The 23,868-nt window shown below is 35.2% G+C and overlaps 1 protein-coding gene and 1 pseudogene across 3 annotated transcripts in view; both read right to left on the bottom strand.

Annotated features, from left to right (window-relative positions):
- The window catches only part of NLGN4X (neuroligin 4 X-linked), a 316,482-nt gene that overhangs the window by 147,082 nt on the left and 145,532 nt on the right, over window positions 1-23,868 (bottom strand). The window lies entirely within an intron of this gene.
- LOC114028192 lies at window positions 4,310-4,720 on the bottom strand (annotated as a pseudogene).

The raw sequence follows: 23,868 nt of genomic DNA, 5'->3' as shown, positions 1-23,868 counted from the left end.
ACTCAGGTCCTCCTGGCTTCAGGACCAGTGCTCTATCCACTGTACCACCTAGCTACCCCAACTACTCTTTCTCAGACTTTTTTTGCAGGTTCATCATTCGGATGAGAGAAGTCAAACAGGCAGCTTGCAAGCTGAACTGCATAAAGCACAGTGCTCCTGAGTATGGCCTGAACCAAATTAAAATATAGTTAGGAAATAGTTTTGTTTTGTTTTTTTTTTAAACAGAAACTAGATAAAGTTAATATGTAGTTTTCTAAGTCAATTTGTGGCTTCAAGGATCCTCATGTATGATTTAGTGACCCTTGTTTCTATTTGAGTTTGACACTTCTGATCCAGATCATACTCCCTAACTGTGGACATGTCCCAATATTCTGTCCTTGGCCCCTTACTCTTCTCTTGCTACCTTTTTTCCCTATGTGTAACTTGATCAGGTCCCAGAGGGTTAATAAATCAGCTCTGTCCAGATGAACAGTAAAATCTCTGCATTAAGCTACAGTCTCTCTCTCTCTCAATCCCACATTACTCTCTCTCTCTCTCTCTATATATATATATATTACATATATTTATCTGTACATATATATATATATATCTGTGTGTACATGTATGTATATAGATATAGATATACAGATATATGTTAGACATAAAGTCAGAGATGTCTCAAATTCAACATGCCCAAAAAAGAACTCATTAATTTTTCCCCAAAATCTACCCCTCTTCTGAATTCCCCTATTTCTGTCAAAGGCCCTGTCATTTTTTGTCTCGCAGGTTACTGTGTGTTTATTGGTGTTATACCTGAGGCCTCATTCTCTCTCACCCCAGATAGCCAATTAGATATCAAATCTTGCCATTTCTATGACCCTCATCACTTCTCAATTTGATTATTGCAATAAATTACTAACTGGTCTACCTATCTCAAGTTTCTCCCTATTCCATCCAGTCCATCCTCCCCACTGATGCCAAAATGATTTTCCTTAAGCACAGATCTGACCAGGTCACTCCCATACACAATAGAATTCAGATGTCCCTTGACCTCTGTAACAAATATAAACTCCTTTATTTAGTTAGTTTCTTTTTTGGGGGGTGGGGGGCAGCTAGGTGACACAGTGAATAGAATACTTGGCCTGGGTAAGGAAGACTTGAGCTCAAATCCAGCCTCAGACATTTACCTGTAATGTGACCCTGGGCAAGTCACTTAACCCTGTCTGCCTCAGTTTCCTCATCTGTAAAAGGAGCTGAAGAAGGAAATGGCATACTACTCCAGTATCTTTGCCAAGAAAACTCCAAATGTGGTGTCAAAGAGTTGGACATGATTGAAACAACTAAACAACAAAATTTAGTTTTTAAAATCCTTTCCACCCTTGCTTCAATCTATCTTTTCGGTTTCACTGTACAATCTACCTCCCCCCCACCACCCTCCCGCCACACATATGCACACAAACTGGCCTTTTCTCTGTTCCTTCCTCACAAACAGCTTTATCTCTCTGTTTGCATTAGCCAAACTTAATGCCTGTATTACATTCCTTCCTGACCTCTGCCTCATAGAATCTCTCTTTTCCTTCAGGATAAAACTCAAGCCTCATCTTTCAAATAAAGTCTTTCCCCAATGTATTTGTAACATATCTCTGTCTCTCTCTCTCTGTCTCTGTCTCTCTGTCTCTCTATGTGTGTGTCTCTGTCCCCTTTCTCCATACATATATACACCTGTGTATCTATACACATATATGCATGTAGTAATATATGTGTGCATACACATATATGTGTATATGTATGTATGTGTATGTATATGTATATATGTATCATAATAACTGTTATATGTCCTTTGTTTATTTTCCATAAACCCCAGAAACTAGCACAATGCCTGACACACACATTAATAAATGTTTTATGATTACCTTATAGATTTTAAAACTGCTAAGCATTGTTTTAAAAGGAACTCCTAATACAGTCAATTTTTTAGCAACTACAACAACATTATTTTCCCCACTTTACAACTCTGTTGTAATGTTGAAATGCTCTTCTACTCAAAAGGTCCAATACAATTAAGATTAATTTTTAAAAGCTGATAGACAGTATTAACTGCCCTAAACTTTAAAAAAGTCTGATTTTTGTTTGTTTGTTAGTTTTCCACATCATGTTTCATTCCTTTCAAGCTCCCTTTACTTTATAAAAGGAGTAGGAGTTAAAGAAAAATATAAAAATGAAAGGAGAGAAATAAGGGAAGTTCTACAAATGTTCTAATAATAATCATTGGCCAGATATAATAAGGAAGTCACCCTGAAACTGAAGGTACCAGTCTGGTAATTTTCTACTTCACCAGTTCCATCTGCTTTGGAGAGTAAGCACGACTTTGTTTTGTTTTATTTTATTTTTTTCCTAAAGAGAAGGAAAGATGATCCAAATGGTTTCAGTCCTTACATTTCTGGGGGCATCTGGCTTTCTTTCTGAATTACAGTATTAATTATAACATTTGATGGATTGGTATTTACCTTAATCAAAACATTTGAACTCCATTTCAAATAGGATCAGGACCAAAAAACAAAACAAAACAAACAAAACAACAAACAATCCACTGATACAAACAGAAACTATTTTTAACTTGTTCTGCACACTCATACACTTTTGGTGGTAGAATAGTGTCTCTAATTTCCTTCACTAGTACTAATAATGACAAAGTGAAGGGGTCAGTGAAGTAGGACAAAAGAAGACAATAAAGTTGATTGTCCAACCTTGTTCGCCTTGCCCTAATTTTATGCTTTTAATGCTCTCATCAACAATCTCGCCTTGCTCCAACTCTACACCAGAACTCACTGTTTTGCCTAGAGAGTTCATAGCCACCATACACCACATTCTCTGCACCTCTACCCATTCAGAGTTATTGCAATGGATTAGTTCTACTCAACTCAGAGCCATCCCTTGGTTCTTTCTTCTCCTGAAAATTACCCTAAGTGCTCTACTAACTTTAACCCCACTGGAATGCCAAAACTTTTAAAGCACCCAGAACTCCCAGGAGATTATTTATATGCAAAGTAAATGTTTTGTTTTATTTTATTTTTGGTTGTACATACGCCTGTGAATTCGCATGTGTCTATGTGATTTCACATTTTCATATTATGACAGCTAAAATGAAAGTTCCTTGAGGACAGGGACTATTTCATTTTTTTGTCTTTTCATCCCCAGTAACTTAAATAATCAATCCCTGGCCCTGAAACTTACTAGATGCATAACCCTGGGAAAACCATGTAAATCAGTCAATTAATCAACAAAGCACTATATCTAAGGAATAGAACTAGGCCCTGAGTTTACAAAGACCAAAATGATTCAGACCATATCTGCAAGGACTGCCTTATCTCTAAGTCTCAGTTTTCTCATCTTTAAAATGAGTATGGTACTAATTAAATAACTGTTCAGTTGTTATGTGCAAAGCATTTTAGAAACCTTTATATAATATACAAATGTAACTTCTTATCTTTAGTATCAAAAACTCTCTATGGCCTCAAAAGGCAGCACTACAAACAATAGGTCTGCAGGACCCTCACAGCCTTTGACCAGAAGGAAGGAATGTCAGGGGATTTATGATTCTTATGTTAATTGATATGATATGTTATAATGATTATATTATCTAGATTTGTTGGAAGTTCCATATTTCTCAGGAGATTCTGGCTTGTATTAAAAAGTCACTTGACAGCTTAAATCAAGGACAGACTTCCCAGAGGGCAATCCCAAGGTAGAATAGGCTGTCTAAGACTACAGTGGAACTCAATGGAGATATTCCAACTTGTTGGATAAATTGTAGAGAAAATTGCTGTTTAATGACATATGAGACTTGAAGTAAATTTCAACCTAAATTCTATAAAATGTCACTTTTTGTCCTATTTAATATTCTTCAAGACAAATTATACTATTTCTTTCTTTCTTTTTTGGAGGGAAGGTTATTTGTATGCCAAGTGAATGTGTGGGGTTTTTTCTCTGTGTGTGCATTTGTATTTCCTCAGTTAAAGGGGGAGATGTGACTGTTAACTGCAGTCAGGAAATTTATGCTCACTGAATATAGGAAATTAAGACATAGGAAAGACTTTCATTATAAGGGACTCTTCCCTCCCCCCCACAAGCAATACAGATCTCTCACCACTAACATTGTACTAAATATCATCTGACTGCCAAAGTAAGTTTTGCCACTGTTTCTTTCTTCCTTTTTTTTTTTTTTAAAGAGAAACACGGTGTTTAGTGTTAAAGCTCGGCACACTCCAGCAAGGCGCTTGGGGCTGGCGTCAAAGCAGCAGGATGGAGGCAGGAGACCCTCCACAGAGCCTCACATGGCCAAAAGGATGAGGAAGGCTACCATCAAACAGAAGAGCCCCATAATTTCACACAGGACAAAGCCCAAGATGGCATAGGAGAAGTGCTACTGCTTGAAGGACAGGTTCCTGGAATAGCCAATGATTAAACTGCCAAACACCATCCTGATACCTGCCCCTGACCCAGTCACACCAACCGTCACAGCCCCAGCCCCAATGAACTTGGCAGCTGTGTCGATGTCCCAGGAAACAGCACTGGTCTGGAACTCCTAACAGGCCAGCTGGAGCGGGGTACTGCTAGAAGTAGGCTGTTCAAAATGGATGTCTGACCTATTCAGGACAGATGCAGATACAGGCCTGACTAGACTTCTGGTACAGCAGTGGATCAGGGCTGGAGAAATGAGGAGAGGCTCCACGGTCTGCATTCTGCTCTATATGCTCCTGGCTCCACTGCTTCTCGGCCTTGCCACTGTTTCTACTACAATGTTTGACTCTGAAAAATCTGTAAATTAAATGACTGCCATTATACTTTCACAGAAATAGTTTCCAGTAGGTTTTAGGGGTACCAAGTCAGCATGGTATAGTGGATAGAATTCTGGACTTGGAGTCAGGTATACCTGACTTCAAATCCCTTTCAAATATCTACTTACTGTGTGTCCCTGAGTAAGTCATTTTACATCCCTGGCCTCAGCTTCCTCACCTGTAATGCAAGGAAGCTGCATTTCATGGCTTTTAAGATGCATTGTTCTAAGATGCATTCTAAATCTAGCATCTTATGATTCTATTCATAAACTATCTCAAAGTAAAGGGTCTAGGATTTCCATTCAGAATTAAGTATAAAGTAAAACTGAATGTGGCTATGAATTATTAATAACAAGCCATGCTATTGATAATGTAGAAAACCAAGCAAAATTAAAGGAAAATGGAGGCTATGATTAGAGGAAAATCAATCAAAAGATGACTAGTTTATCTTAGAATGGGTTAACCACATCAATTTCCTTGTTGGACAGAGCAGGTGAAAATATCTAAAATTACTACAGGTTACTGGGAAAAGTACAAAATTTACATCAGGAAGAGGGTACTCCATTACCCAAAATGAGTTTATCTCAATGTTTATTCATATTCAAGAGAAATAGATGGCTTTGTTGGAATAACAATTTCAAACTGCTACATGAATTTGGATCTGAGAATTAAATTACTTCTAGTTTTTGAACTGATAACTTGGAGATAAAAAGTTCTTTATGCTTAGATGAAAAAGATTCCTGACGTGGACCATTTATGAAGCAGCTAGAATGGCCCTAGATCTGTGGTACCTTTTAAGAGTCTGTGGCTTTCAAGTGAGAAGACTACCAAAGACAAATCAGTACATCAGAAGCCAAATCAAGACCCTGACTAAGTGCTTCATCAAATTAGCTAATAAAGCTCATAAAGGAAAATAATATAAACACAAGAAAGCTATTAGCTATTTGAAACCTAAATGGGAAGATGAAAAAAAAAATGTGTAGTGTTGTTTTAAGGCCCTTTTTTAGAAGGAAATAATGAAAGGAGAAGAAAAAGTGTTTTCACATAAAGGAAGAGAATTCTACTAATCAGTATAAAGTTAGTGTTATGGATGAACATTTTGATAAACAATAGGTAGAAGATAATTCTTTTCGATATAAACTAAAATTTCTGCACAGAGACAACTTTCAGACAAGGTTTGGCCAGTTTTGGGGAGAAAATGATCTGTAGTATAGATCAGAGAACTAGCCCAGATCTCTTTGTAAACAATGTGGAAGCTTGCCTCACTTGTGTGGGAACAGCTTAATATTATAAAAGGATATTTTTATTTCTTTAAAAATACAACCCTAGAGAATCATGAGTTTGAAGTACACTTTCAAAGGCACCAAAGAGATAGGACCCTGTTGAACGTTACAGAAGGCTTCAAAGCATGATAATATTGGCTAATTTGCATAAACATGTTTCATTACTAGAGAGGGTAAGAAAACGAGAAATCATACGAATATTTAGAGAAAGAGGCATGATTTTAAAAGGATTGTTGATGTGATAGAATAAAATTTGGTGAGCTGGGATCTTTCAAATAAAAAGTTAGTTACTGAGAGTCAGAAGGCTCTCACTTAAGCCTGAACAATGCAAGAGACAGCAGCTGAAGTGGAAAAGGACCCTGAGAAGAGTCAGGGACATAGAAGAGGGCCTGAAAAACTGCCTCCTAGAAGCTGTAGAAGATAGAAGCAGTCAGATGAGAGAAGGCATCAGCTGAGTAATTCCTGATTGATTAGAGACAACTGATTTCACTGGCCAAGACCTCCAGTGACAATTATGGGCCTTCCATGCTTCCTAGAACAGGAGAAAGGGGAAGCCTTTTCCTAAGCATTTGTTTCTCTCTGCTGCTCCCTCTGACTTGAGAAGGAAAAATAGAGAGGGCTTTGTAGCTGCTTTAATCCCGGTGAGAAGAACTGTGTCACTATGAGTTCCATTCTGATTAGACAGTATAGCATAGAGGTGAGAAGTGGAAGTGGATGGCTCCGGGATACAGCATATATTGCCAAACACAGTCAATATGTTGATTAGGTTTTTTTTTAAAGTCTTTCTTACAAGAGATGAATTACCAGGTGGGAAGGAAGAAGAGAATATTAAGAAACAAATGTTAGAGAGAGAGAGAGAGAAGGAAGTTTCAGAAAAATCAAAGGAAGTATTAATTACTGAGAGCCTGCATGCAATGATCAAGTCATACCAGGATAACCTCATTTTTAAAGAGGGAATACAAATTAGGGGAATGCTGTAAGTAGAATTCTCAAATGCTTTGGGTATAAAGCAGATTTTCTAGATATGTTGGTTTGTTTTGTAAAAATTCTTATTGAGCCAAGATAGTGAAGAAAAGCAGTGACTTGCTTGAACTCTCCCCCAAACCCCTCCAAATAGCTGTAAAAAATGACTCTAAACAAATTTTAGGGGAGCAGAACCCACAAAAAGACAGAGTGAAACAAATTTCCAGCCTAGGACAATCTGGAAGGTCAACAGGAAAGGTCTATTGTGCTGGGCTGGGAGAGGAGCACCGTTCAGGCCATGCCAACAAGGACAAATTGCTTAAAAATTAGAATGGAGCAAATGGAAGCTAATGACTCTATGAGAAATCAAGAAATTATAAAACAAAACCAAAAGAATGAAAAAATTGAAGACAATGTGAAATAGCTCATTGGAAAAACAACTGACCTGGAAAACAGATCCAGGAGAGATAACTTAAAAATTATTGGACTACCTGAAAGCCATGATCAAAAAAAAAAAGAGCCTAGACATCATCTTTCAAGAAATTGTCAAAGAAAACTGCCCTAATATTCTAGAACCAGAGGGAAAAACAGAAATTGAAAGAATCCACCGATCACCTCCTGAAAGAGCTACCAAAAGGAAAACTCCTAAGAATATTATAGCCATATTCCAGTTCCCAGGTCAAGGAGAAAGTATTGCAAGCAGCCAGAAAGAAGCAATTCAAGTATTGTGGAAACACAATCAGGATAACACAAGATTTGGCAGCTTCTACATTAAGGGAGCAGAGGGCTTGGAATATGATATTCCAGAGGTCAAAACCAAGGATTAAAACGAAGAATCACCTATTTAGCAAAACTGAGTGCAGTTTTTCAGTGGGAAAAATGGACATTCAGTGAAAGAGAGGAGTTTCAAGCATTCTTGATGAAAAGACCAGAGCCGAATGGAAAATTTGACTTTCAAATACAAGACTCAGGAGAAGCATGAAAAGGTAAACAGGAAAGAGAAATCATAAGGGATTTATTAAAGTTGAAATCTTTACATTCCTACATGGAAAGATGATATTTGTAAATCATATATATGTATGTATAAATGTGTGTGTGTGTGTGTGTATGTGTGTGTGTTTAGATATTTCTGTCAGTTTATTTCAACTGTTATAAAAACAGCTCTTCCAATAAAGAAGTACTCAGAGACAGGTGTTATTGCAAATGTTATGCCAATGGACCACAAGTTCTGACATGCTGTACTGAACTGGAAAGGCTTCATGTTTGATTCCAGTGGTAAACACTGTATAGGTAACCCAAAAACCAAATTCTGGAGATTAATTAGAAGACAAACCACCAGACCATGATCTAGGGAGGACCAGAGAACTCATAAAGATCATCTAGTAGGGAATGGAAGGGCCTGAATCTACATGAGTGGAGGGTGTGTCAGTACTAATGAATTCTTAGATTTTTCCTTTATTGAAAATGGTCTTGTATAAAAACAAGAATATAATCAACCAACATAGTATGGAATACTTATTGGTCAGGTGGATAGATATCCAGCACAGATGGAATATTGCATGCTTCTCTGGAGGTATAAATCGAGTAGAACAAAAGTGAAGCAGTTCATCACTATTTAAAGGATGGGGCAGAGAAAGCCCTAGCAAACATAGCTAAGCAAATTACTCTGGCAATTAAATAAACATACAAAGTATTTGCTTTCTCATTGATCTATGTCCTGTTTGTTCAAGGTGCAGCTACATAGACTTAAACAAATCCTAAAATATAACATTATAAAGGTGTCTCTCTAATAGGCCATGCCAAATAACTTTAAATCTCTCACTAAATGCATACAAAAGAGAAGGCATTTGCAAATCTGTGAAGGGAAGTCATCCATATGTAACCCTGAATAACTCAATGGGGTTCAGCAATATTCACTAAAAAAAAACATTCTAAAGCTTCCTTTTTTTTCATTCTGTTTGCCTCAGTTCTCTTCTCAGTGCCCCCTTTGGATACTTTTCGGCTATGAGGAGGTAAACATTTCAATAGGCTAGATTATATATCAAGGAGAATAAAACTGGTAGGGAATCAATATCTCTTTCCTTCTTCATCCTGGTAATATAGAGTACAAGGTAGGAGGAGAAAAATGAAGGCTAGTGGAAATAAGGCACAGTGTGAGCATTTGAAGAAGCAAATTCCTGCAAAAATATTAAATATTCTATTAAAATAACCTATTTTTGAAAGCTTTTCATTTATATCCATAGAATAAATTCTCAACCTCTGGGGATATGATCTGACTTTTCTAAATATTTGCAAATTATCAAAAATTATAATTAAAACTAAACAAAATTAAGTCTTGCTCAAGACATTAGACAATTGGAAGGAAAATTTTATTTGTAAAAATTAGAATAAAAATAGAATGCTTTCTCTTGTCTTCCTTAAAATAGATCAGTTTACTTTTCCCACCTGTGGTTTTACTTTATCCCTCATTATTTTATAACACTCTAATCAATCTAGGCTCTCAAGGAAGCTCTACAGCTACAAGAGATCCGGCAATAACAAATGAGGACCAAACATATCATTCCAGCCCCTAGATGAAAGTCATCATTTTTGATTAAGAGGAAAAAATGAAAAGATGAAAATTGATGACTTGTCTCAGCTGCTAACTTTACCTACAAATTTTTGCTGAAGAAACCACTTACATCCATCACTGAGGAAAGCCTTATTCATTCAATATTCAGTTATTCCCTAAGAAGCTTTAGGTACTATTGCAGTAGAGATGTCATTGTCAGAATTGAAGCAAAAGGCACTAAACTTCAACAAAAATATGATTCTTAGCCTGAATCATTTTTTTTTCTTCTTGGGTAGTCTCATTCCCAAAATCACTGAGTCTTGAGGTTCCTGTCTTATGAATCCTGCTTATTTTAATAAAAATTGGGAAATACCATTAACTATAGGTAGAATGACTGACATTTTCTCTAAATTTTTATTCTTCTAGAGATCAAAAGATTTAGAACTGAAAGGGATTATCAAATTCAAACTGCTCATTTTACAGATTAAGAAACTGAAGCCCAAAGTGGTAAAGTGACTTATCTGAAGTCACATAGTAACATGTAGCACAGCCAGGATTCAAACTCAGGTTCTTTTGAGTTCAAATTCTGGACTTTTTCCATAAGGCTATACCAGTTCTTTAAAGAACCACACTAAATATATGCTGAATCCAAATTTTCAGCGAGACACTTAAGTATTATTATCCCCAGGGAATACAGCAACAATTCAAAAGTTTTCACCAAAAATGCATTAACCAAATATTTGGGAGATCATGATGATGATGATGATGATTAGTGATACCATGGCATGGTGGATAGAGGATTTTGGGAAGACCTGAGTTCAAACACTGTCCCTAAAATATACTAGCTATGTTATCAAAGGAGAGTTGTAGCCTTTCAATGCCCAAGACAAGTATTTGATACTCCATGTTACTGAATATGATTGTCAATTTTCATCAGTGGAGGGAGTCTCCACAACAGGAGTTACCTCCACTAATGAAAGTCCAGGTTATAATAAAAATGATGAACATGAGAAGAACAATTCATATAGTCTATAACACTGTAATGTGTGCAAAGTGCTCCAGTTACTATTATTAAGCAAGGAAAATGTGAAAAACAATAATGTTTTATTAAAATATGCAATTATAATTAATAATCAAATTATACTCCCTCAATTTGATGAAGACCAAAAATTTGATAAGAAATTAGGATACCTTTGCTTCTCTCTCTCTACACACACACACACACACACACACACACACACACACACTGGTTTGGTTTGTAGGGATAAAGGTGAATTTCACTGAAATAATCATTATATGTTTTCAAGCCATTTAGCTAGAAGTGCAGATATATAGAAAGCATAACTATCAACAGTGTGGTTCGATAAATTGTACCTGCCCACACAATTATGACACATTTGCCTCCTGGTTATTACAGCTGTACTAGCTTGAAATAGCATACATCACACCTAACAAAGTGCCTTGAACATAGAAGGCACTCAATAAATATTTACTGAATTAATAAATTTATGAACACAAACTGTTTAATAAATAATTGTACATGAATTTCCTTCTTACCACTTTGGGACGTTAAAAGATATCACTCAGGAATTGTCTTAGTGGAAGAAGAGGTTGGTGCATATTATAGTGAAAGTAAGAAATGACAGAAGACAGCCCTGGTGCTACTCTGATACCTAAAGAATGTGAAAACACCTAGAGGAAAGCCTCTGGCATGTTAACGCAGATTCTAAATGGAAGATTTATAGGAGTCCATAGACAAAAAGTGCAGAAGATAAGAAGGCACACAAAAGATGCTCCATCTACACCTCTATACCTTGGGGAAGAAGAATCCACATGTGTTAAATGAATCCATTTAAGTATTAAAGATATGAATAACAAGATGGTCCTATCACATTCTCAGAAGCATATATTACAAAACTATCAAATCTAATTTACTTTCATAAATGATTTTGAAACATTAACACTTGTGCCTATGGCTTTGTTTTTAAACACATGTGAGACAGCAAGAAAAATAAAATGAAAGGGTTTTTTAGTGCTATTATTTCAATTTTAGTGTGCTGTATCTTGTGTCATCCTGTCCCTTTAAAGGGGCATAAACTTAAGGACATTCTAATCAGTTCCCTTCTGCTAATTTTAGAGTGAAATCCTGTTAGAGTAACACTAACACAAGCCTTCATCACCATAGTTTATCTCCCCCTCCCTCACTTTCAACACTCAAACAGCATTATAACTATTTCCTCCTTTTTATTTGGTTTGAAAGTCTAATAATGTTAAAAGGTGATGACTGAAATTGCAAATACCATTGTAAAACATTAAAATTATGACAGTTTTGAGAGATAATCCACATATGACTGATAGGTATTACATATATCAAAGACATAAGAAATAATGTCCTTCCTTAAAAAGAGAATTCACAAAGACTCTAAATTATTCCTAAACATGATCTGATTTTTAAAATGTACATGACATTTAGGATTTAGAACATGGGCATTTATAGTGCATGAGTCAAGTATACCAGTAATAGCCAGCCCACACTGTATGGGCACCTTTGGTTTAGAAGCAAACTGGCAATGTTGTTTTTAATAAGAAAATCAATGCATTTTTGGAGTCAGATTTTACACACACACACATGCATACATACGTACAAATATATAATATGACTCATTGTAAGCTATTTTTAGGAATCAGAAAAGCATAAATCTTGAAAACAGTTTACCAAAGGTAAACTTTTCTTGCTATTTTTTTCTAACTTTCATGAGAATGTTAGTTTTTGACTCAATTGTAAATATCATATTCCAACAGCTTACATTTACAGAATGGTGAAATGAGGGCAAAGGGGAACAGAGATGCTCTAAGATTTCTTAGAATGATCTGAGGTACAAAACTGACAAAAGAGGCTAGATTCAAGAAACCTCCACCAGCCAAGAGAGGTGGGGATGAGTGAGTGAAACATCAAATATATTGATGGACATTGGCAAGTACTGTAATGCAATGTTCAAAACAAATAAATTTCAGGACTTGTGAAATTTTCATCATGTCAAATGAGATGCATATTAGAATGATGAGTTAGAATGTGATACATATTAGAATGATGGTATTCCTTCTTCTGAAAAAAATTTTTAGGTATCCTGATTATATTCAATGGAAAATGGAATACTGTAAGAGACAGATGATCACAGAATTTAGAATTAGAAGAAATTAGAGAGATCACACGGAGTAAGGGCCCTTAACCTGTTTTCCTCTTATGGACCTCTTCGGCAATCTGGTGAACATAATGGACCCTTTATCAGAATAATGTCTCTAAGTACATAAAATAAAACACATAGTATTATAAAGGAATATATGGAAAGAGTTATAAAGAAAAAACTTTTAAAAAGTTCATGAACCTCATGTTAAGTATCCCTGATGTTGTCCAACCTCCTATTTTTTTAGATGAGAAAAACCAAAGACTGATGAGATTAAGTGATTTGTTTAAGGTCACACAGGTAACATAATAATGTGCTTAAGCCAGGATTTAATCCTATATCCTTTTACTCCAAATTCAATGCTTATTTCATTATATGACTCTATCTCAGCTAGGACCCCACAGCTATTTTAGTATTTATTTAGTATACGCTAAATACATATATACATATATTTACATATACTTTACAAATATAATTTATTTAGGATATGCTAAATAAATATGTATTAAACAAATACATATTTAGCATATTCTAAATAAAATCTAATATGTATGCTTTATATAAGAATTTATAATATATTACAAAATTATATAAAATAATGTCAATGCTGGTTTAAAGACTACTAGCTGAATACACCTTGTGAAAATTCTACTAAAATATTGTTAATTCAGTCAATCTACAATGATTTTTTAAGTGATTGCTCTGTCAGGCACTAAAATCATCGATTAGAGCTAGAAGTGACCTTAGTGGACACTGAGTTCCACCCATACATTTTACATTTAGGGTACCTAAGACATAGAGAAGTTAATTTTATTTTTCCAAAGGCAATAAGTATCAAAGGCAGCATTTGAACTCAGGTCTCAACTTTCTGATTCCAAGATTCCAAGTTCAACTTTCTGTTCACAATGCCATTAGCTTCCCTATAATATCAAAAAGGGGATACATTTTAAGTCAACAAGAACTTATCAAGTGTCTACTATGTGCCATGTACTGTGTTTAGCAATGGGAATACAAAGGAAGGCAAAAATTATCCCTGCATCCAAGGAGCTCATAATCTAATGGGGCAGACAACATGCCAAAAACTATGTACAAACACACACACACATACACACACACACACGCACACACACACACACACACACACAGAGGCTATCTTGGATGTAATCATATGAAGAGAAATATAAATACAAAAATGAAACAGAAATTAACTTCATGATAAGTATATTCAAATAACAACGAAGGAAATGCAATAAGGGGAATAGAAAGCATAAGAAAACTTGGCAAAGTATTAAAAATACTTATAAAAATAAATTATGGCAACTTGGATTCCCTCTAATTTATTCTTTAGACAATCTTTCCTTCACTTGACAGGAGTTCTGTGGTCTCAAAAGTCAGGTAAAATATACCTTTGATGCCATTCACTAATTCAAAAAATATTTCTTGAGGGACTACTATGTCCAAGACACTACTTGAGATGTTCTGATTAATGAGCATGATTTAAATGAGTAATCTTTACCATCATCCCCATCATAGTAAGTGCTATTCATAGAGAATTAAAAGTCTTCAGAAACATTTTTTTCATTTGAACCACACAACCCTGTGCTTCACAGAAACTAGAGGTATTATTAATAATATGCATTTTGCAGATAAGGAAGCCAAGGCTTAGAAGAGCCAAATAATTTGCCCATGGCAACCTGCTGTTGATCAAGAAGGCTTTAAGTATAAGTAATATTTGGACTGGATTTTACATGAGTAAGAATTCTGCCTATGAAGGAGATTTCAGACATGAGGAAAGTATGTACCAAAGACATTTAGGTAGGAAAACAAAGGATCTATTCAGGACACAAAATATCACATAATATGGCTACACTCTCCATCATATGAAGAAATTCAATTTCAGATAAAGATTAAAGGGAAGATGGGAGTTATTTCGTGGAAGGCCTTGAATGCTAGACTAGGCAAATGGGTTTGAACTTTACTGATGATTATTGAGCTAAGAACAGATATGATCAGATCTCTGCTTAAGAGAGTGGTCTGATGGTGTTATGAAAGGTAACTTGGTAAAGAAAGAGAATTGAACTGGGAAAATCCATTTGGAGGCTACTGCAATAATCCAAGCAGATGGTAACATTAGTCTTTGGTAGAATGGCAGCATTAAGAATAGAAATGGCAATTGGAGGAAAGTAATTTATGAAAACGAATAACCTCAAAACTTGATGAGTGCTTGAAAAATTCCTCTTATTGGAAAAAAAGCCAAATATATTTTTGATGATATTTTTTCAGGTAAGATTGCATTTGCTAATGGCATATGCCCAATATGGGATTTTAATTTAATTTAACTATATGAACACATATGTTATTATTTAACAATGTGGGATAAAGGTACTGGGCACCACAAACAAGAATATAGAGAAAATAATCTCTACTTTGTGAAACTTAAGATAAAGATACAAAAAAAATGCCTACTGCTGATAGTAAAGGTCCAGATCACAAAATCAACAGGAATAACAGATATTGCTGTATCTGTCACAAGTGGAAGAACATGCAGACTGCCAGAAGATCCTTTTTCAGAGGGCTGTTATCAGCCTCAAGATAATCCAGGAAAGCTTTTGAATGAAGGCAAATTGGACATGAAAGGAGGGGCAGTACCACAAATTTTGTCTTGGGAATATTCCACATGAGAAAATCTTACTTGGCAGCAACTGGGCTTGTGAATAATATTGTAACAAATCTGTAACATACACATAAACATTGCATACACACATGAATGTGCACACACATCCACATATGTGCATGGTAGCCTATAAGGAAATGTAGGAATCTATTGTTTCCAAGGAAGTGACAATTCATCTGTTAATTGCAGAAGTTCAATATATTTGTCAAAAAGCCTGCACATTTTGAACTATTTCCAGATGACTCTATAGAAATGCCAACTGAAAAAAAGGGGTAAATAAATGTGGGGGGAGGGCAAGATTTTTGTATAGGTAGTCTTGTACTGGCTGGCTGAAATCATAATGAAGAATAACTAAAACATGTGCAGAAGTTCCAACATCTACTCTAGACATCATAACAGTTACTAAACTTTTCGTGTTTCATCCAGGGGTGTGTTAGGTCTAGCTTCAATTGGTTCATCAGAGTTGATTGTTAAATTTTCAGTGTGGGCATTTACACCTCAGAAATCAGCAAACACTACAAATCACAGCTTAATTTATTGTTTTGTTGATTGTCTCAACTTAAGGAAGTAATGGAGAAAATGTTAATGAAGTGGATTAAACTTAAAAATAACTCATGTCTTTTTTTTTAAGAACTGGTTATTAAATACCACCACACTACTGGTTTCAAACCAAGTTAACATATGCGTACTCTGAGAAAATTTGTGCAATAGAAATAGACATTTTGAGGAAAATTAAAATTTTAGTCTTGTTTGTAAAAGTAGAATATAAGTAATTTTGATACACAAATTATATATGAAATTAAATAGATCCCAATGTTTATAAATACAAAATTCAGATGTATTCAAATCATTGGTGTGACCTTGAGCAGGTGATGTCACTTTTCTGAGACTATATAAATCCAGGAATTGAACTAGATCATATATAAGGTCTCTCCCAGCTTTTAACCTAGTGTTCTATTCTTCCTTTTCCAATGAGTCTGGTCCATACCATTTGTTGCCCCAAACAATTAACCAATCAACAAATATTTATAGGACCTTGGCCATGTGGAAATATAGAAGAATAGGTCAGTCCCTGACCATGGAGCTAAAAATCTTGCTAATGAGGACATGCCAAAGAACCAATTAGAGTACAAACTAAGGCAGTATAAAATATCAAGGACTAAATTAGGTGGTACAGAGTATAAATGGTGTAGCAATTTAGAGGAGGAATCAAATGGACTACCCCTATTTGGGAAGAATTTTCACATTAAGTGAGTTAGGTAGAACAGCTAGAATGTGAATAGTTAGAAAGGAAAAGATGAGCAAAGATACAAGTGGAATGAATACAGAGAATTAATAGAGAGTGCCTAAGGAAGGAATGGTAAGAAGACTATCTGTTCTGAGTTCCACAATTGTGGGTAATTAGAACTAGGAAAGTAGGCAAGTTGTGGAGAAGGTAATCTCACCCAAGAGATTTTGAAGAAGACTTGTTAGGACTTGGAAAACAACTGAATAGGAGAGAAAGAAAACAAAGAAGACCTGGGTGTTGGCTTTGGAGACCAAGAAGAATGGGTAATATCTATATTTATATATAGATATAGGCACACACACACATATATATACATAATAGACAGAACATTAATATCCATCTACCATAAACAAAATTTCTCTCCTTAAAATCCTTCAAATTCATCCCCTTTCTTATCCTCATTCACAATTTCTTCTGACATATTCCTGGTAGATGAAGATGCCCAAGTTGTAGCTTCAAACATGTCCTTGGTTCAGAACTTCCAGTCACTACTTACCAAATTAAATCTGAAGTCCTTAACCTAGAATTCAAAGTCTGTATAATATGGGCCCTACTGTCATTTTGAATCTTTTTTCCACAAGTCTCTGACATATAACCTATTGTATAAGTCAACTAGATGAAAACACATTTCCATGACATGGCCCACTCTCTCATTCTAGAGTCTTTTTTTGTGCTGTTCTATTCTCTGGAATATTATCCATATCCTTTTTCACTGCTGAAATCCTTTCATCCTTAAAGGTCCATCTCAAAAAACAACTTCTTATGAAAACTTTCTAATTCTCTCTCTGGGTCTGTTTCCTCTACCACCACACCGCCCCATGCATATTCCCTATATGCCTTCCTTTTCTTCCCTGACACTGCAACTACCTGGTACAGGTCCTTATCATCTCACTTTCAGACTATTACAATAGCCTGTTGGTTGGTCTCCCTACCTCAGATCTCTCCCTACTCCAATCTATCTTCCACTAAGCTATTAATATGAATATTAGTATACTTCCCACAGTATAGGAGGGATATGTTACTCCCATTCCCGCCAATAAAGTCCAGTGCTTTCCTATTATCTGCACAATCAAATAAATAAAATCCTGTTTAGTTGTTAATGTCCTTCATAACCTGGCCCCTTCCTACCTTTCAAGCCCCTTTACTTCTCTACACATACTCTATGATCTAGTGATCTATCACTCTAGTGATAATAACCTCCTTGTGGTTCCTCTCACAAGACATTCCATCTCCTGAGAGTACATTTTCACTTGCTGTCCACTACACCTGTCTCCTTCCTCATTTCTACATTCTAACACCCTGACTTCCTTCGATGCTCAGGTTAAATCTCATATTCTGCTAGGTGCTTAATAAATGCTTCTTGATTTGATTTGACTTTATAATATGGGAATTTATATTTATGCTTTTCTTAATGATGAACCAACCCTGAATTCTTGGATGACAGTTTCTACTTCTCAAACCTTAGAAATCTGACAGCTGGCCCTTTCAATGCACTGAAATTTCTTGCTGCAGGGTTACCAAGAAATGTGTTAACTGCTAAATCCAATGGTGTTTTCTCAATTCTCACCTTGATTTTTCTTGCTTCTTTTAACAATGTAGACAAACCATTCTTCCAATCCTTTCCTTCCTCTACTTTTATAGAACCTCCCTTTTCCTGGTTCAAAACCTATTTATTCCTTTTTGGTTTCTTTAGTAGGAACATTATTCAAGTCTTACCTCCTAAATATGGATAAATTCCCAGGTTCTCTCAGGCCTACTTTCTGATTGGCAAGTCCCTGGATTGTCTTATCTTGAGGAGTTCCAGACATACTATTCATCTCCAGCTTTCTCCTTGCTCTGCTCCACCTCCACTACAGTGGTATTAACCAGCACAGGTATCCACCTTCCTTTCCTCCTACCTCCTTAACTTGCCCAAGCTTTCCAGTTTGTCATTTGCCTTTTTGTTGTTTTTTGTTTTTGTTTTCTTGGGCAGGGAGTGAGGAGGGCTTGTCATCCAGAAAAGGCTACCACTGGCACCACAAGTCCCTAACCAAGTTTGTCCTAGGCATAAGAATTCTAAGTTTTACCTATTGTCTCCTACCTTCCTTCCTGGTTTTACTTCACATTATTCACACACACACACATACACACACACACACACACACACACACACACACACACACACACGGAGAAGAGAAGAGAATAGTTCAACTGTAGTTGAAGTGTCTTCTCCCATTCCTGTGAATTCATATTGGTTATCTGGGAGTAAACTCCTTTTTCATCTTTGCTCTTTCAAAATGGTTTTCTGTCTTAAAGGTTTAACTCTGGTGTCAACTCTTTCAGGAAATCTCCCTGTTCCATCCTCCCCCACAACCCCAGGATAAATGTTCTCTCTCCTTCCTCAAATTTTCTCAGAACACTTTGCCTGCATTTTTACTTTGCCCCATTACTTTGTATTATGTGCAAACTGTCCCCCAAAAAAATCTAAGTTACTTGAGGTCAGGGACTGATACACTATTATTATGTCCACTGTCATTATATCCCCATGTACCTAGCACCCAGTCTGGCACATACAAAGTGCTTTATAAATGCTTATTGATTAATATTATTCTCATCTGTATATGTGTCATAGCTGTCCTCAACTCCTAGTAGAATCCAAGCTCATTAAAAGTAGAGACATATTTTATCTTCATATCTCTACAATATTTAGTATATATGTAAGAGGGATTCATGTCCAGCATGTTTCTTTCCATTACCCTTTGAGCCACCTGTTGTTTTGATTCTTTTTATCTTGTGATGTTTCATGATTTACAACCATATAGTATATTGGGTGAATATTAGAGTTTTAAAATTGTCTTTTCCCCCTTTTGCTCATTGATTTTTCAAATCTTATCCAACCTATTCTCTTTCTATTCAACTTTAAGATCAACTCATTTTCTATCTTTAGCTAGTGTTACCCAAGATTTGTGTGCTAATGGACTAATTCAATGTGATGTCCATTCAAGTGCATGCTATAGTATAAGAAATTAGTGTGCTGGATGGCTAAGCCAATCTCTTTTGATTGATTGTAGACCTCACATTAGTCATTCCTTATCAAAAAAAAGTCCCTTTTATTAAAACTTAATCAAGACATTCCCTTAAAAGTTCATTCACCCCCATTCCAATGCAATATACACGTAAGGACTATTATTTGAAAAATATGCATTTAGTACAGTATAAAGCTGAATTATCTTTCATTTTCCCATTAAACTTAAGAAAAATAATTCAAACATTCCAACCTTTTAAGAAAATGAATTCACTTTAGAACTGTGCCTTGTATAAAATAAAATTCATTTCTCAAAAGGTGACAACCTTCAGGAGAATGACATTATGATACAGAAAGTTGTACTACAGAAAAGTGCCTTTCTGCTCGACCAACTGTAATTTCTAAGTTTGTAAGTGTGTGATCACTTATGTGTGCATATGTATATTCCTCATCCAAAGCAGACAAAACAAATTCACCAGTCCAATCTTCTTTGTAAAGAGCAGATTTTAATTTTAAAATAATAATAACAGCTAACATTTATATAGCAATTACTATGTGCCAGGCACTGGGTTAAGCACGTTATGATCATTATCTCATTTCTTCCTCACAGCAATCCTGGGAAGTAGGTGTTATTATTATCCCCACTTTACAGATAAGGAAACTGAGGCAAAGAGAGGTTAAGTGATTTGCCCAGTCACACAGCTAACAAGTATATGAGTCTAGATTTGAACTCAAGTCTTCTTGATTCCAGGCTCAGAACTTTATTTCTTACATCACCTAGCTTCCCCAGCTGATTAAATCTTTGCTTTTATCATTAGAGTAATATGGGAAATATATGAAAAAAGAATAGCTCCCAGGGGAGTTTTACACACACACACACACACACACACACACACACACACACACACAAACACACAGCCTCCAAAGTCGTCATGTAGTTTTAAGCACCCTCTATACGTATATGTATAGATCTACATCTATATCTATATACATACTACATAGATAGATATAGTGTTTACATATGTGGACTGCACATGTTTTGTGTGTTCATTTATATCTATAAGTATATATGAATATGTATACATATTACCTCTTGGCATATATCATAACTAAATGCATGCATATATACATTGAAGTCTAACTATTTTGATAATGTTTTTAGAGCCACAGATCATATGATCATAGTATCATAAATTTAGAGCTAGAAGGGACCTCAGAAGACCCTGTAGGCCAATCCTCTATTTTCATAGATGAGGATATTATGGCACATTGAAGTTAAGTTATTTGCCCAGGTTCACACAGCTAGTAAGTCTCTGAAGAAGGATGGGAGCCCATGTCTTCCTGACCCCAACTCCCTATGTCATGCTGCTTCTTTGAAAGTACTCAGGTAAACCAGATCACACTATTTTTTTTTTTGAGATTTGCGTATTAGCTGACTTGAAAGAATTTCCTATCTTAAATATATTTAAGAAAGAGAGCTTGTTGTACTAGATAGAAAGCTAGTATCAAAGCCAGGAAGACTTTGGTTCAAGTTCATTTTCTGATAAATATTGGCTGTAGTCCCTATATCAATTACTTTGTGTGAGTAATTTATCTTCATAATTATCTAGATAACTCTCAATGATTATAAATTGCATAGAAGCTGATACCCTACTTAGGTAGAGAGAATTTCCTCACTTGAGAGTTCCAATTAAATGGAACTGAATCCTTATGTCTATGTCTAAGGTATGGGGGGAAAGTTACACAGGATAATTAGGAGGGTAGTGTATAAAAATGATTTCTGTGAGAAAATGATCAAAATTCAGATGCTTCTATATATTCTACTAAGTTTATTGTTGTCTTTCTTCCCAATTCAAATGATTCCTTGTCAAACCATTCCCAATGCTCATATCAATCCAGACAAGGCTCATCATTTATGGCTATGGTTAAGTCTCATTCTCACTTCAACTAGAACATTCTCAAGATCAAACTAAATGATGAAGTACAAACCAAACAAAACCAAAAGAAGTGATCTTGTTCTCAGAAAGACAAACTTCTCAGTAGCTCTATTTTGAATATAAATATAAATATCTCTTGCAGAGCTCATGCCCTCTGTATATTTTAAATACAGTTTAATACAGGAAACTCACAGCATATCACTCTTTGAAAAAACCTTAAAGATAACCAGATTCCAAATACCTGAATTTTAAAAATGAGGAAAATGATGCCCAGAGAAAAGAAATTACTTACCCAAAAACCATACAAGCTTTAAAACGGCAAAACTTCAAAAGCTTCAAAAGCAAGCTTTCTCTTCACTATAGTGCATAGTCCATTTTTTTCTTCACGTATCATGCTGCCTCCATTAGTGTGGGAAACACACATGTCCTTAACTAACAGTTATTGAAAAAGTCCACTGGATAGAATAGTTCTACAATATCTAAAGTTCAGAGTTTTCAGTTATCTATGATTAAACATGAATAATATCTATAAATATAAAATGCCAAATAATTATTAGTGAAATTGTAGATCCTTTAAAAACTTATCAGGGAGATGCACTGGACATATTTCATATGTCTGTCATCAGATCTGCCTTCATTTTAAATATAAAAGAATTCTTCTTGTTCCTTCTGTCCTACAATGTAGATGTGCTGCCACCAGGTGTCAGCAGAGTAGAACAGTAGAAGATAGCATACTAATCTGAGACAAGATGGTGGCAATTCTGTCCACCATAAGTCTTAAGGTTCACAACAGAAGAGATCATAGTGATACAAAAATAGATAATTTTATTTAAGCAACTAAAGATTTAAGGAAAACAATAAATCTTTATAAAGTTTAATCAAATGAAAATAAAGAAAACTCAATTTTCCTGATCCTTTTGGATTTCTTAAATGACTGCCTTTGTCTCCAAGATCTAAGTATTTAGCTAGACTTGAACCTTATATACCTCTATAACTTACATCTTCCTGTCTCTTTTTTCTTTTCATTTTCACATACCAATACTAGTCTCTTCTCCTATCTATGATTTCCTCAATAATTTACTCTGTAATTCTTTTGTCCAAAGCATAACCATGCTCTAATAGAAAGTTCACTGAACCTGGAACTGCAGCCTATTTCTGATCCTGACACTTACCCAGCTCTGTTGAAGGTGGAAAATTTACTTCACCTTTCTCAGCCTCCATTTTCTTATTTGTAAAATGTAGGTAATAATATTTACATTGGGTATCTTAAAGGCTTACTGAGAAAAAATAGTTGGTAAGGCATAAAGTACTATGAGAACATGAATTGTTATTACTAAGAAGAGTAACCAAGTTTTCCTCCCCCTTACTTAACTTTTCATTAGTTTTTATACAGATAATTGATTTGCGGTTCCCTTTATCAAGTAGTTTATAAAAAGAGAGGAGAGAGAGAGAGAGAGAGAAGAAAGAATTTCAAAATTTTGACATCAAATTATTAAATTTAGCTACAAGACAGAACAAGGTAGTATTTTAACTTACTTTTCACATGGTAAAAAGATAGTAATAGGGATACTATGATGAAATATGGAATACATAGTACATTTATTCCCTACAAAAGTAAGACCCTCACTTTGAATGAGGGACTTGGTTTCCCTCATGACTAATGTCAGATAGGAAAAGATGGATATTTAGGTGGGTTTTTTTTAAATTTTCTAACACCATTTGCCCTTGTGTCTTCCAGCATAAGATAGTTGCCAAAGGCCTAACTTCCACCTTTACTGAATATATAATTGGAATAATTTTTGATAATAATTAATAACTTCATTTTCCTCATTAAAAAAGTCCCTTTTATTAGCATCTTTAAGGCAGAGAAAGAATTCACCATGTAACTAGTGACCAAGAATACACTGCATTTTAGAAAGGACTTCTGCTTTCAAGTATCGGATTTGCATTATGTCATTTGACTCAAAGTTTGCAAATCAGTATTTAAAAGCAAAAAAAAAGTATTATTATTAGTACGTACATATGTTGCTACCAAATTATGAGGAAAATGATTCTCTAAGTCAGAGATGTCAAATTCCTTGACCTGTAGTAATTGGAAAATATTTACCAAAATAAATAAATATAGAATATAAGTTATATTGTTAAATTATGGTTTTCTAAGTCAGC

Source organism: Vombatus ursinus, unplaced genomic scaffold (genome assembly GCF_900497805.2).
Source record: "Vombatus ursinus unplaced genomic scaffold, bare-nosed wombat genome assembly UNPS02014872.1, whole genome shotgun sequence".
NCBI lineage: Eukaryota > Metazoa > Chordata > Mammalia > Diprotodontia > Vombatidae > Vombatus > Vombatus ursinus.
Note: the sequence above shows the minus strand (reverse complement) of the source record. Positions and strands in the feature narration are given on the sequence as shown.